At 43.6% G+C, this 12,321-nt stretch overlaps 1 long non-coding RNA gene across 1 annotated transcript in view; it reads left to right on the top strand.

Annotated features, from left to right (window-relative positions):
• Positions 1-6,336, top strand: part of LOC126507990 (uncharacterized) — a 50,488-nt gene extending 44,152 nt beyond the window's left edge. The window contains exon 3 of the long non-coding RNA XR_007593685.1: positions 5,353-6,336. This is a non-coding gene — a long non-coding RNA (uncharacterized lncRNA). The remainder of the gene's footprint in view (positions 1-5,352) is intronic.
• Positions 6,337-12,321: the final 5,985 nt, after the last annotated feature.

The raw sequence follows: 12,321 nt of genomic DNA, 5'->3' as shown, positions 1-12,321 counted from the left end.
ATTATATACATGAGCCGCCACACCCAGCTAGGATCTTCTTTCTTTTTTAAAGAGCTCAATCGTTGAGTGGTTAGTTAATTGTGTAGGGGTGTTTGTGTTTCTCTGTGTGGTTATGGGTACAGGTGCCTACACACCCCTTCTCAACACAGATAACTAACTCGTCTTCTCTAAATACGATTTTTATCTCACACTCGAAGAGAACACACGTTCCTAAGTATCACAGTTCATTCAGGTTTGGAGCCTCTGCCAGTTTGTCTCTAGCACTAGAATGTTCTGCAGCATCAGCATCCAATAGCCTGCCAGTCTCCGGACAGGTCCTCCCACGCAATGGCTAAAGGCCCAGAGTCCAAAGCTGAGCTGTGGTTTCCCTTTGGGAGGATGCTGACGTTAACGAATTTAATTTCAGGGGTGAAATCACCGACATTCTGAGATTGGGCTTTTACCTATTGGATGGATGTTGGCTTCCTTGGATGAGGGGAAAGTAGGAAAAGCTGGGCAAAGTCTCGGAAAACAGAGTTCAATGCAGGTGAAAAGACAAGAAGAAACGCTATGGAACTCAACCCTTGCCATGCTGCCGGCTCGAACTACAGCTACACAGCTCAGAGATTTGGTCTCAACATCGTCCTATTTGGTGACAGTTTGCTCCAAGACCAAGTCCTGCTTTCTGTGAAAACTTGCCCATTTAATACTAAATTATCCCTCAGTCTGCAGTCTCCATGTATTCAATAGGGAAACCCAACTTTTAGAGTGAACAGGCTCAAAAGACTTCAGTCAAAAGGAAACTCAAAGAAAGACTGATTTTTAAATTATCCTGCTCTTTCTCTCTCTCTCTCTCTCTCTCTCTCTCTCTCTCTCTCTCTCTCTCTCTCTGTGTGTGTGTGTGTGTGTGTGTGTGTGTGTGTGTGAGAGAGAGAGAGAGAGAGAGAGAGAGAGAGAGAGAGAGAGAGAGAGAGAGAGAGAGAATGCATATGGAGATCAGAGGACAACTTGCAGAAGCCGGATCTGTCCTACCATGTGGGTCCTAGGGATTGAACTCAGGTTGTCAGGCTTCACAGCAAGGGCCTTAGCTCACGGAGCCATCTCCCCAGCCCTAAAGAAAGATGTGTAAATACTCTTTTCTCCCATTGCATTTAGTGTTTATCCTTTCCCTATATACAATATTGATTGCTGATTTCAGAAAAGTAACTGGCAACGCGTACATGACTCAAGTGTCTCTTCCAGAAGAGAAAGTCCATTCTCACTTCATCCAGGTCTCATTATTTAATGATAACAAGTGAAATGAAAGGCATTGCTATTAGTCATAGTGTCAAGGAAGAACTGTGTCCCAGTAAGTATTCTGTCAACTTGACATAAGCCTGAGTCATCTGGGAAGAAGAACCTCAATTGAGAAAAATGCCTTCATCAGACTGCCTGAAGGAAAGTCTGTGGGACACCGTCTTGATTAGTGATTGATGTGGGAGGGCCCAGGACACTGAGGGCGGTGCCACTCCTGGATGGCATAATCGGGTGGGATGAGCAAGTGCTGAGGAGGAAGTTGGGAATCAGGGTTCCTCCATGGTGTCTGCTTCAGTGCCTGCTTCCTGGTCACTGCCCTGTTTGAGTTCCTGCCTGACTTCCCTCAAGGATAGGCTATGATAGGACATGTACACCAAATAAATCCTTGCCTTCCCAAATTTTTCTTTGTTATGGTGTTTATTACAGCAATAGGAAACAGACTAAGACAAATTCCACTTAATATACCTGCAGTGTGCATGCTACTCTATGCAATTCGTATATAACTGAGCCATTTGGTCCCTGCAGCATCCTCTGAGACAGGGCAGTGCTATCATCGTGTTATAGGGAGGTAATCAAGAGTCGGGGAGCTTAACAATGTTCAATGTCATGCAATTGTCAAGAGGGATACTGAATTCTTAGGTGGGCTGGCTTTACTGTCTGTGTCCTTAACTGCTGAACTATTGCCTCCAACAGATAATTAGTGAAGAAATGGTGACAGACACCAGATGCTGGAAGAAGCAAAGGACACACTCACCCTTAAGTTTTCACTGGTGAGAATGGACCTCTCGGAGTTCAGAGGCCTGGGCTTGAGAACTTTGGGAGAGTTAAACCCGTGGTTTTAAGCCATTCAGTTTATGGTATTTTCTATTTCAGCATCAAGAAGAAAACATAAATCTGTTTGAACAGTACTTTTTAGTTTTCATACTAATCTCAATAACTCCTGAAGGTAGAATTTGGAGAGCTAGGTCTACCGGGAAATGGCTGTGGGACAAATCACCAATGGCTCTGCGTTCTATCTCTTTATCTGTAAAATAAGGCAGATGCCTGCTGTTTGTCACTCACCAAGGTGTTGTAAGGATCAATGAGAGACCCATGTCCTACAATGAATGACTGAATTTTGCATACCACACTTCCTTTTCTCTTCCTCTTCTTCCTCTTCTCCTCCTCCTCTTTCTCCTCTTCTCCTCCTCCTCCTCTTCTCCTTTTCCTCCTCTTCTTCCTCCTCTTCCTTCTTCTATAGGGACTCTCTACATAGACCTGGGTTTCCTGGAAATAGTCTACAATGTAAAGTAGGCTGGCCTGGAACTCACAGAGACCCGTCTGGATTTTGGGATTAAAGGCATGTGCCACATCACACCTGGCCTGCACTTTCTACTCTGACTTTACTTTCTATATAGTACTTTCTCTTCTGGAAACTTGCCTTTGACCTTGAGCCATCCTACTTGTCTTCAAGGAGAGCTAAGTCACTGCCTAGCTAAGGGCTTGGGTGTGGCCACATGGGTGAGGGATATTAGTAATTGTTTAGGGGGGGTGGTTATAAGTTGTTATTGATAATGGTCAGGAAAAAGCTAAACAAAGGAGATTAGATTCAAGGTTCTTGTTTTGAAAAGAAAAAGGAGGACATAGATGATAGGATAAAAGGGTAATTATTGAATCTACTTTTAAAAACAACTACTAGTTTTAAATATTTTACATTGGATTGGACTTTTGTATATTGTATATAAATTTTGTATATTGATACAAATTGGAGATTAATTTTGTGAAACATACTGTACATACATTTCTACTCTTGTTCAAGGTATTGTACCTATACAACTCATTTAACAATGTACTGCAAACTTCTAGTCCTTGAAAATTATTACCAACTGTTTAGGATAATAAGGAAATGCTGGTTAGTAGTTAATCACAATCAAATTTGCAATCACATTAGGTCAAACAAAGATACGTTTTAGATAGACAGGTCATCTTCAAACACTTTGGAGATCTACGGAATATGCCATTTAAGATGTTTTAATAATATAGGCTCATTTTTTATGACAATGAGACATGTCTACTCCTGGCATCACCAATCTACTTCAGAGAAGAAAATGGACATCGAAGAAACTCCACATGGAGTCCATTTTCTTTGTGGCAAAAGTAAGCCTCTGGGCAAGAAAGTGACCTTACTTCAACTGTTGACAGAATTCTGTTCTAACTGCATAAGCAGGACACACAAAAAAAGTAACTGGCAAGCATTGTCAAGGCAAGGAGGGATAGCCCGTCAGAATATCCTGCTTTGCAGAAAAGTCTGTCGGCCAAAGATGGATGCCCCAACATTGCAGAGGAACCCTGGGCGATTGTCCAGGCAGTCAGCTGTTTCTGTCATTTCTCACATTTTTTGGGAAGTTGCTTGCTTGCACTTCCTGTTATTCAGTTAATATTATTTCTTTCTTGGGTCTCTAAGGGAGTTGAAGACTAGACAGTAATAGCTATAGTTTTACTTGTTTACCAGACACAGAAAAGAAACTCCCTAAAGAGGTGTAAAGTGTATAAGGTTGAGAGATAGCAAAAGATAGTTTTGGATAGTAATGGAAGTTATGATAGAAAGTACACACAGAAAGATTAGGCACAAGGCTTTGGACTCACTAAGATAGGATAGATAATGGAGTATTTTCTCTGAATTTGTCAAATGCAAATGTACTTATTGCCTGTGTGTGTATATATTTATTATATATAGTTTTTCTTATATTAGGCATAGCCTTCTTTTTTGTTTTATACAAAAAGGAGAAATGTAGTGATATTTATTTGTATTTTAATAAATAAAGATTGCTTGAAGATCAGAGTGCAAAACTAAGCCACTAGAGGCCAGGGAGTAGTGGCATACACCTTTAATCCCAGGACTCAGGCAGATGGATCTCTGTGAGTTCAAGGCTACTCTGGGCTATACAAGATTGATCCAGAAACAGATCCGGGTGGTGGTGGCTCACAACCCAGTGTTTGGGGAATCACACACCTTTAATCCCAGCACTAGGGAGGTGGAGACAGGAGCGATATGGCTGGGCAGAAAGGGACAGGGGCTCACTGGAGTGTGGAGTCTGAGGTTTAGTGGAGACACAGTGCAGTCTAGGAAGTCGGAATTGCCCCTTTGGTCTGAGCATTGGTAGAGGTAAAAGGTCTCTCTAGTGGCTTACTGCTCTGTGTCTCTGATCTTCAGTTTTAACCCCTATATTTGTCTCTGGGTTGTGACTAATTAATACCGACCAGAATTTGTGCTATACTTGGGTACTGCAGACACACACCGGAGGAGCTATCTCCTTCAGTGTCTATCAGTGTTAAAGGTAAAATGTGCCGTTCGGAGAGGAAGCATGGTACGGAGGGAAGTTACAATGAGCTCTGCCATGAACTGAGGGTGTCATGTCCTGAGCTGAGGACTTGGGCTCCAAGGCTGACTCCTTCAAGAAACATCTAGCCTAGAAGCAGAAAGACAAACAGGTCTGTTTCCCATTAGCCCCTGGTGCAGGCATGATCAGAAACCGGGGAGCACCCTTGAAGAGGCGCAAGCAGAAGCTTGTTTTCCTGCTGCCCTTTCAGTCCTGTGCCTAGGGCAATGCAAGCTCTTAAAGGTGGTAATTAGTGCCAGTCAGAGTGAGGCTTTGTGAAGCTGACCCCTGTCCATTAGGAAATGGACTGAGGCCAGTGGACCAGCCACTTAAGCAGGGCACAAAAAGCTAAAAATTCAATGCCTGGCCAACTCCCGCACAATTAGTGTGCTTCTCCAACCATGCCCCAATGCACAGTGGGGGCCCTTCAAGGATAGGAAAGGGCAGCCCAAGGTTGAATGGCACTGGCACCGTAGGCCTTGAAGTCGAGATCCATAAACAGTGACATCCTAGAGGAAGGGCAGTGGCAGAAAGAATGGAGACCGGGAGGATAGCTCAGTGTGCTTTCGTGGGGGAGCAGAATAGATCCAGAAGGAAGAGGGTAGCATGTATTCAAGCAAAGGGCCCCACTCATCTGAATTCTGAACAAAGCATTTCCCCGACTTTAAGTGGGTCATGGCACTTACATTTACCTTTTTTTTTTCTCTATCTCATTTAGGTTCCAAAAATACCCAGAATTCTGCAAACATTTTGCATCATCAAGAAACAGAACCTTCGCTCGGTATCTTACAACAGCTTTGTAATTGTTGTTTCTGCCCCATCCAAATCACTCCCTACATTTAAACAGAGTGGAGTTTTACCCCTTTATTTTTTTCAATTTCTTTTTTTTAATATTTATTTATTATGTATACAATATTTGGTTTGTGTGTATGCCTGCAGGCCAGAAGAGAGCACCAGCCCTCATTACAGATGGTTGTGAGCCACCATGTGGTTGCTGGGAATTGAACTCAGGACCTTTGGAAGAGCAGGCAATGCTCTTAACCACTGAGCCATCTCTCCAGCCCTACCCCTTAGTTTTTAAAAGATAAACTCTGACTGTGTGTGGTCCCATGTCTAAACCCTTCAATGGCTACTGTCGTCCTTTAGATAAAACCTAAGACCCTAAGCTTGACCTGCCGCTTGCTCTGGCTCCTGCTGACCTCCCCAAAGGCAGTAGTAACATTCTCCGCATCTTTTCACTCTCCACCCTTCCTCTCCAGCTCGGAGTCTTCACACAAATCCTTTATCTATGCATGCATAAGAGTATACGCATAGATCTGTATGCAGACGCATGAGTTACTTTACTATTGCTGCGATAGAAGACAGAGCTCATTTTGGCTTCCAGTTTGAGGGATGGGACTCTGATGGTGAACTCCAGCAGAAGGCACGGGTACAGGAACAGGGAGGTGAAAACTCACGGCTGGAACTGCAAGTGAGAAAACAGAGCTGGAATTGCGAGGCCTTAAGAGCTCACAGACAGCACGTGGTGGCACGTGTCCATCCTCCAGCAAGGCCACACCTCCTAATTTCCCCAAACAGTATGATCAGCTGAGGACCAAGTATTCAAAAGCCCAAGACTGTGGGGACATTTCTCATTCAAATCACCACAATGGACATGTATGAAAACTGACTGCCATGACTGCATTCATAACTCATATGATACTCCTCAATATCTCTTACCACAAGCTATATATATGGCTATATAATATATATGTATATATATATATATATATATATATATATATATGGCTTACCACGCAGCCATCCCTAGTATCTGCCAGGTATTTATCCCAGGATATCTTGTGGATACAAATCCTTATATTCTTAAGCCTGTGCATAAGATGGTGTAGTGTTTGTCCATAGCCAACCATGTCTTCCTCTATACTCTAAATCATCTCTAGATGCGTGTTTACACTTACAATACATTTACAATACTTATGCCATGTAAATGCTATGTTAATAGGCCTTATGCTGTTTGGAGAACAATGGCAAGAATGAGTGCTTGTGGGTGTCCTATGCAGCCTCAATTCTTCCCTGGCTGTTTTTAATACGTGGTTTCTTGAGCCCACACGTAAAGAAGCCATGGTCTGAAGATGTGTAGATATTTTTATGAATTAGTTTCTCTTTACATTTTCCCATCCCACTGATGTGTTAGCTCTGAGTAGGAGGGTCACTAGTGTTTGGTTCCCTACAACTAGTCCAGCACTCTGACCCTAGGCATACCATGATCCTAAGCAGGAATGAGGTAAGGCTTTTATACTGGCTTTTTGTTAAATCTCCTCAAGCGATCCGAACGTACAGCCAGGCAGGATGTTTGCCCAGGCTATGCTCCTCTTTAGGAAGGCCGGAGGTTTAGAGAGGTCTCCTGACAATGTCAAGGCCCTGGACCTGGCGTGGCTATCAGGATGTTGAGACAAGGACTCCATCCGAGATCAGCTTCTTTCCTTGCTGTTTCGACCTTTCAGCCAACTTGGAGACGTTTCGCTACTGAGCAGAAGTAGAGTCCTTTCAGACTCTCACATTCTCCCAGGATGAATAACTCAGATCTGCTGGCTCAGGCCTTTCTCTACCTCAACCCAGGCCCTGGGCCTGATGGTCACTGGCATTGTTTGTGCAATCAGAGTCCAGGCAAGGTAAAGGAAGCTGTGCAGAGTTGCTGAAAGTCCCTGTGCTAGGCTCTTTTGGGTTTGAATTCTGATTTGATAACCAAACTTAAGCAACTCTTAGGATCTCTGTTTGTAACTGGGGGGAACTAACACTTGATGCTTCAAGTAGTTGCTGTAAAGGCAAAAAGAACCGGTGTGCTGTGTGAAGAACTCAGCACCAAGCCTGGCTCACACCAAGAGACCAGCTGCTATCAACTTTAAAACCTGATGCTTTGGGACCATGTACCCCAGTTAGGAGCCCCCCTTTACTCTCTTCCTTTCTCTCACCTTCTCCTCTTTCCCTTTTGTATTGAATGTTTTTCTTTTCTTCAGGAGGTATGCATAGAAAATAGAGATGTGTTTCAGAAAGTCTAGCTATTAAGCTCTAAAATACCCTCCAAACCCAAAAGCCCTATCAACTGTCAACTCTGCAGGTCACCCCATCATCTCTAGGTCATGCAATCACACTCTGCAAAGTCAAAGCATCTTGTGGAGTTCAGTTGCTAAGCAACTGCTTAACACAGCGTGCAGGAACTCTGCATCCCTTGGTCATTCAGGCTTGTGATGTCTGACTGCCTATCTCTTGAACTCCAGCCATGTTTTAAATAATGGGTATGCCAGACTAATCATTTGTTTCCAAGGCAACACTGAACAAATCCGATCCCTGAAGTTCACAAAATATTAGTGATGTAGGTCTTAAGTGGTGCATAGTTATTGGATTACTTATTGGTATTCTTTTTGTTATATGCACAGGGCAATCTAAAGATGAATTCGAAGCTAGAGCCAGGCATGACAAGGAAGTCTTCATTCCTTTTTCTTGGCTCTCTGGGACTGGCCATCACAGCAGGAAGTCCATCAGTGGGAATACAAAGCAACCAGAGGTTCTGAGATGAGGCTTTGAGGATGACCCCATCCAAACCCCTTGAGGAGAAGTATCGCTCACTCACCCAATGCATTGCTAATGTACAAGCAGTCCACCAGGAAATGCTTGCTATACACTACAACTGCCCAGACAGGAGGACCTGGGAGAGGAAAACAGCTGCCTGTTCAGAAGTGGGAAAGCAGTGGGCATTGAGGAGGTGGTCACTGTTCTGTGGTGACATACCAGGGAGAGGCTACCCAGAGTCTACTCCAGAGTGATGGACAGTCAGTAAAACACACTAGCCTGTGTGTGTGTGTGTGTGTGTGAGTGTGAAAACCACAGTGCACATGTGGAGGTCAGAGAACAACTTTTGGGGCACTGGTTCTTTCTTTTCACTTTTATGTAGGTTTGCGGGATCAGATTCAGGTCCTGAGATCTGGGACAAACACAAAACCAGAAGCTATAAGATATGTACAAAGGACCTGTAGGGTAAAAAAGATAAAATAAAAATAAAAAAATAAAGAAAAGATCAAATTAAAAAGGAAAACAAACTCTGACATGACATTATGAGACAGGGAAGCTCAGGGTCTGCCTGAGATTTGCTGCCGCTTTTCACATATTTTATTCTTGATCTTTGGCGTGTAGCATAATGCCTTCCATGAATGGTGGGAATAGAAACGGGATAAGAAGCAGACTTTTTAGGATTTCCCTATGAAAACCCCGAGAGAGGTAGAAGCCCCAGGAAGCTGGTGAGACACCCATATGTAGGACATGTAGAATATGCAGTGTTGGGGTAGCTGAAGGCAATTGAGGGTGAAATTCTGTAGACCCACATGAATAGAGAATGCCTAGAGACCCCATGTCTGAACTGTGTAGAGTTACAATTCTACAATTCTGTAGAGTCCCATAAAGGGACTCATACACGTTAGCAGTTGTTGCCAAGGTACGTTGGGAGTTGGGGTGGAGGCAGAAAGGCAGATTTTTGTCAACTTGCACCTGAGATGGAATGACTGAATGTAGAAAGTGTGTTTCTTCTCAGTTCCTAGAGAGATGCTCAAGTCATTCTATTTCTTTACTTTTCAAGTTAACTAAGCAATTGATTAATTTGTGTGTGTGTTCATATGTGCATGTGGATGTATGCCACATGTACGGGGTGCCCACAGGGACCAGAAGAGACCATTGGATCCAAGGAGCTGGAGTCACAGGAGCCTGTGAGTTGTCCAACACAGAACCGAACCTTGTCCTCTGGAAGTGCAGCCAGTGCTTTTAGTGCCTGAGCCATCTCTCCAGCCCCTTGAGTCATTTTAACTAAAGAAAATGCAATGAACTGTGTAGCAGGCCTTTGCTTGGCATACCACTGACGCAGTGAGCAAGGAATGCTGAGTCCCAGAGGAGCGGCAAACAGCTTTGACCGAAACTTGACACAGGGAAATCCATTAATGTAAAAAAAAAATGCAAAGACAGGCATAGAAAGATGGCAGTCTGTACACACATGCACACAGGGTGGGAAGAGAGAGGGAGGGGAGAGAGAGAGAAAGAGAGAGCGCGCATTTGTTAGCATCCCTCATACCTCACACCACTAAGCACTAAATTCTTGGCTTTCTTCCCCTATAAATGATCATGTACATAAATTTATAACAAAATGCAGCCAAAATAAAACATGATGAAAGAGAAATGTATGCATTCCTTTAAAGTAGCTGTACATAAGGTTGTTTATTTATATTGCACGGCAGGCCTTTTTTTTTTCTCGAAAGTGGCTAAATTTATCCACATAAAGCGTGATCCACTGTTTCCTGTGGAGTCACAACTATCGGAAATGCTTGGTCTTACCTTGGTTCTTTCAGATTTAACGTCTAGCCTCTGAGTATTGGATACTGGGTATTCATAACCTGTTTTTGGTCCCACATAAAGGTGAGCTACCTCCAACCAGGACAACCTGAGCTCTTGCAAGACCCACTGTGGCACGCAGTTTAGAAAAACTCTCGGAGTCTTCATTTGAGGCCTTGACATGAAGCAGAGAATAGTGTATCTGGGGTCCGAAGATCAAAGGCAGGGCTTTTTAAAAGGTTTCTGCCTGTCCCTATGGTGATGGGATAGAACTACCTCTGAGATTGGCTTTCCACTCTTTTCTGGACTCTTCTTCCAGTGGGTTGAAACCCACTGAGGAGGCTTCGCCTGCTTCCACTCTGCCAAACATCCCCCACCCTCTAACCAACCCATCCTTCTCCAAGTGAAGACATTTCTCATATTTTGTATTTTCTTCCTTACTTTTGCGTTAAGGTCTTTGGTAGACATCAGACGATGCTTGCCAGGGGAGTAGCTTTACAGCAAACATCTTAGCCATCATTGCCCACTTCACTTCCCTAGTAGTGATGATAATGGCGAACAGGATTTTAACGTCTTTTATTGACTATCTATGGAGGACCTGATGCTTTCTGAAGAATTTTATGGAGGTCTCATTCATCGTGCACCACCGTTTTCATCTTGCACACAAGAAGGCTGGACCTTAGGAAGCTAAAATGACATGCCCAAGCTCGTCCAAGCTCGCCCAGGCTACAAGTGGCAGAACGACTCCAAGTTCTTCACCATTGCATTGTCGTCCAGAATCAAGACCAAGGGCTCTTATCCGTTGAAGGTGTTTGGTTTTGTTCAGGCTACAAAGCTCAGGCTGGCTTGGAAATTAAGATCCTCCTGCCTCTGCCTCTTGGCTGCTGAGATTACGAGCATGTGCTACTACTTACTTATTACTTTTCACTTGGGAAATTTTGGTGGCCACGTTTTAATCCCTGAGCTAATTTGATGACCACCGAGAAGTGTGTACATGCCCTACAAACGTCTCTTAAGGATGCCATAAACAGAATATATTAGATGGGAATGTTCTTGATTATCTCAAGTAAGCCATCCAAAACAAATTGTGAGGTCATTTTCAGCCTCCCTGTGGAGCGTGGAGAGCTGAGCCATCATGACTCGCATTCTGCAGTTTCTGCCCTTAGACTTCTCTTCCACAAGTCTCATATGGAAGCCTAAACTGAAGAGGCAAAAAGCAAATTAATTTTAACTTAAAATGGCCCAGATTGATTTTTTAAATGCTATTCTATCTCTATTTTTAGCCTTCCTGAGTAGCCAAAATGTTGTATTCTTGATAATAAGGAATAAATTATAAATCCCCATACTTCTTAAAATAGATTTTCACTGAAACTTCACTCATCTCTTTGAGTCCGTTTATAATAACACAAAAGCTATATAAACTTAATAGCAAGCAGAATGCTTGCACACTAAAATTATCAAACTGTTAGTGAGTCAAAAAAAAAAAAGAGGAAGAGTTAAATCAATCCAGGAATCCTGTTTGTGTAATGGAAGGGTCACTGTGTGAAGCAGGTAGGTGCAAGATGATCTGTAACAGAAGCCAAAACGCTGTGACTGAGACAAGCCAGCCCACTGCCTGCCTTTGTGAATAAGTGTTTATCAAACACACCCACACCATCCATTCGCCTATTGCCTACGGCTCTCTGCCCTTAAAGCATCAAAAAGCTTTCCCAACTTCAGACTTACCTATAAACACAATCTCAGTCAAAGTCCAGTTGGTTGTGAGTATATCGTGTGTGTGTGTGTGTGTGTGTGTGTGTGTGTGTGTGTGTGTAGAAACTGAGTTGAGTCTAAATTAGTGTGGAAATGCAAAAGACCTGGAATAGTTTGTAATGTTGAAAATGAAGAGCCCTAAAGCAACTCCACGTGACATTTAGAGTTAACCTGGACCACTTGGACCTGCCATGCAGTTGGCATCTCTTCTAAACCTTGAGTCTTCTCCTTCTCTTACTATCCTCTGCAGAAGAACCTGTATGGATGATGCAACTCTTTGATGAGTGCGCACATGGAGAGTCGGGGGCGGCTCTGTTCCTTAGCTCCCATGATGCAGTTCAGTTCTGATGAAGGGCTGAGCGTGGGTGTTGCCTTGCCAGGTCCCCCTGAGGTCTGTGTAGATTAGATCTCCAGTGGTTTTCAGTGGGATGTGGGTCACCCTGTCCCTGGACGGAACATCTCTCTCCCCCTGGGATTCTTCTGCTCCTCCTCTGCTACAATCATGCCAATCTCACTGTTTCTCCTTCCCTGCTAGGGGCAATGTGTGGCAAACTCCGAACCC

The sequence above is a fragment of the Alexandromys fortis genome, unplaced genomic scaffold (genome assembly GCF_014885135.2).
Source record: "Alexandromys fortis isolate MF-2015 unplaced genomic scaffold, M_Fortis_MF-2015_v1.1 scaffold_73, whole genome shotgun sequence".
Lineage (NCBI taxonomy): Eukaryota > Metazoa > Chordata > Mammalia > Rodentia > Cricetidae > Alexandromys > Alexandromys fortis.
Note: the sequence above shows the minus strand (reverse complement) of the source record. Positions and strands in the feature narration are given on the sequence as shown.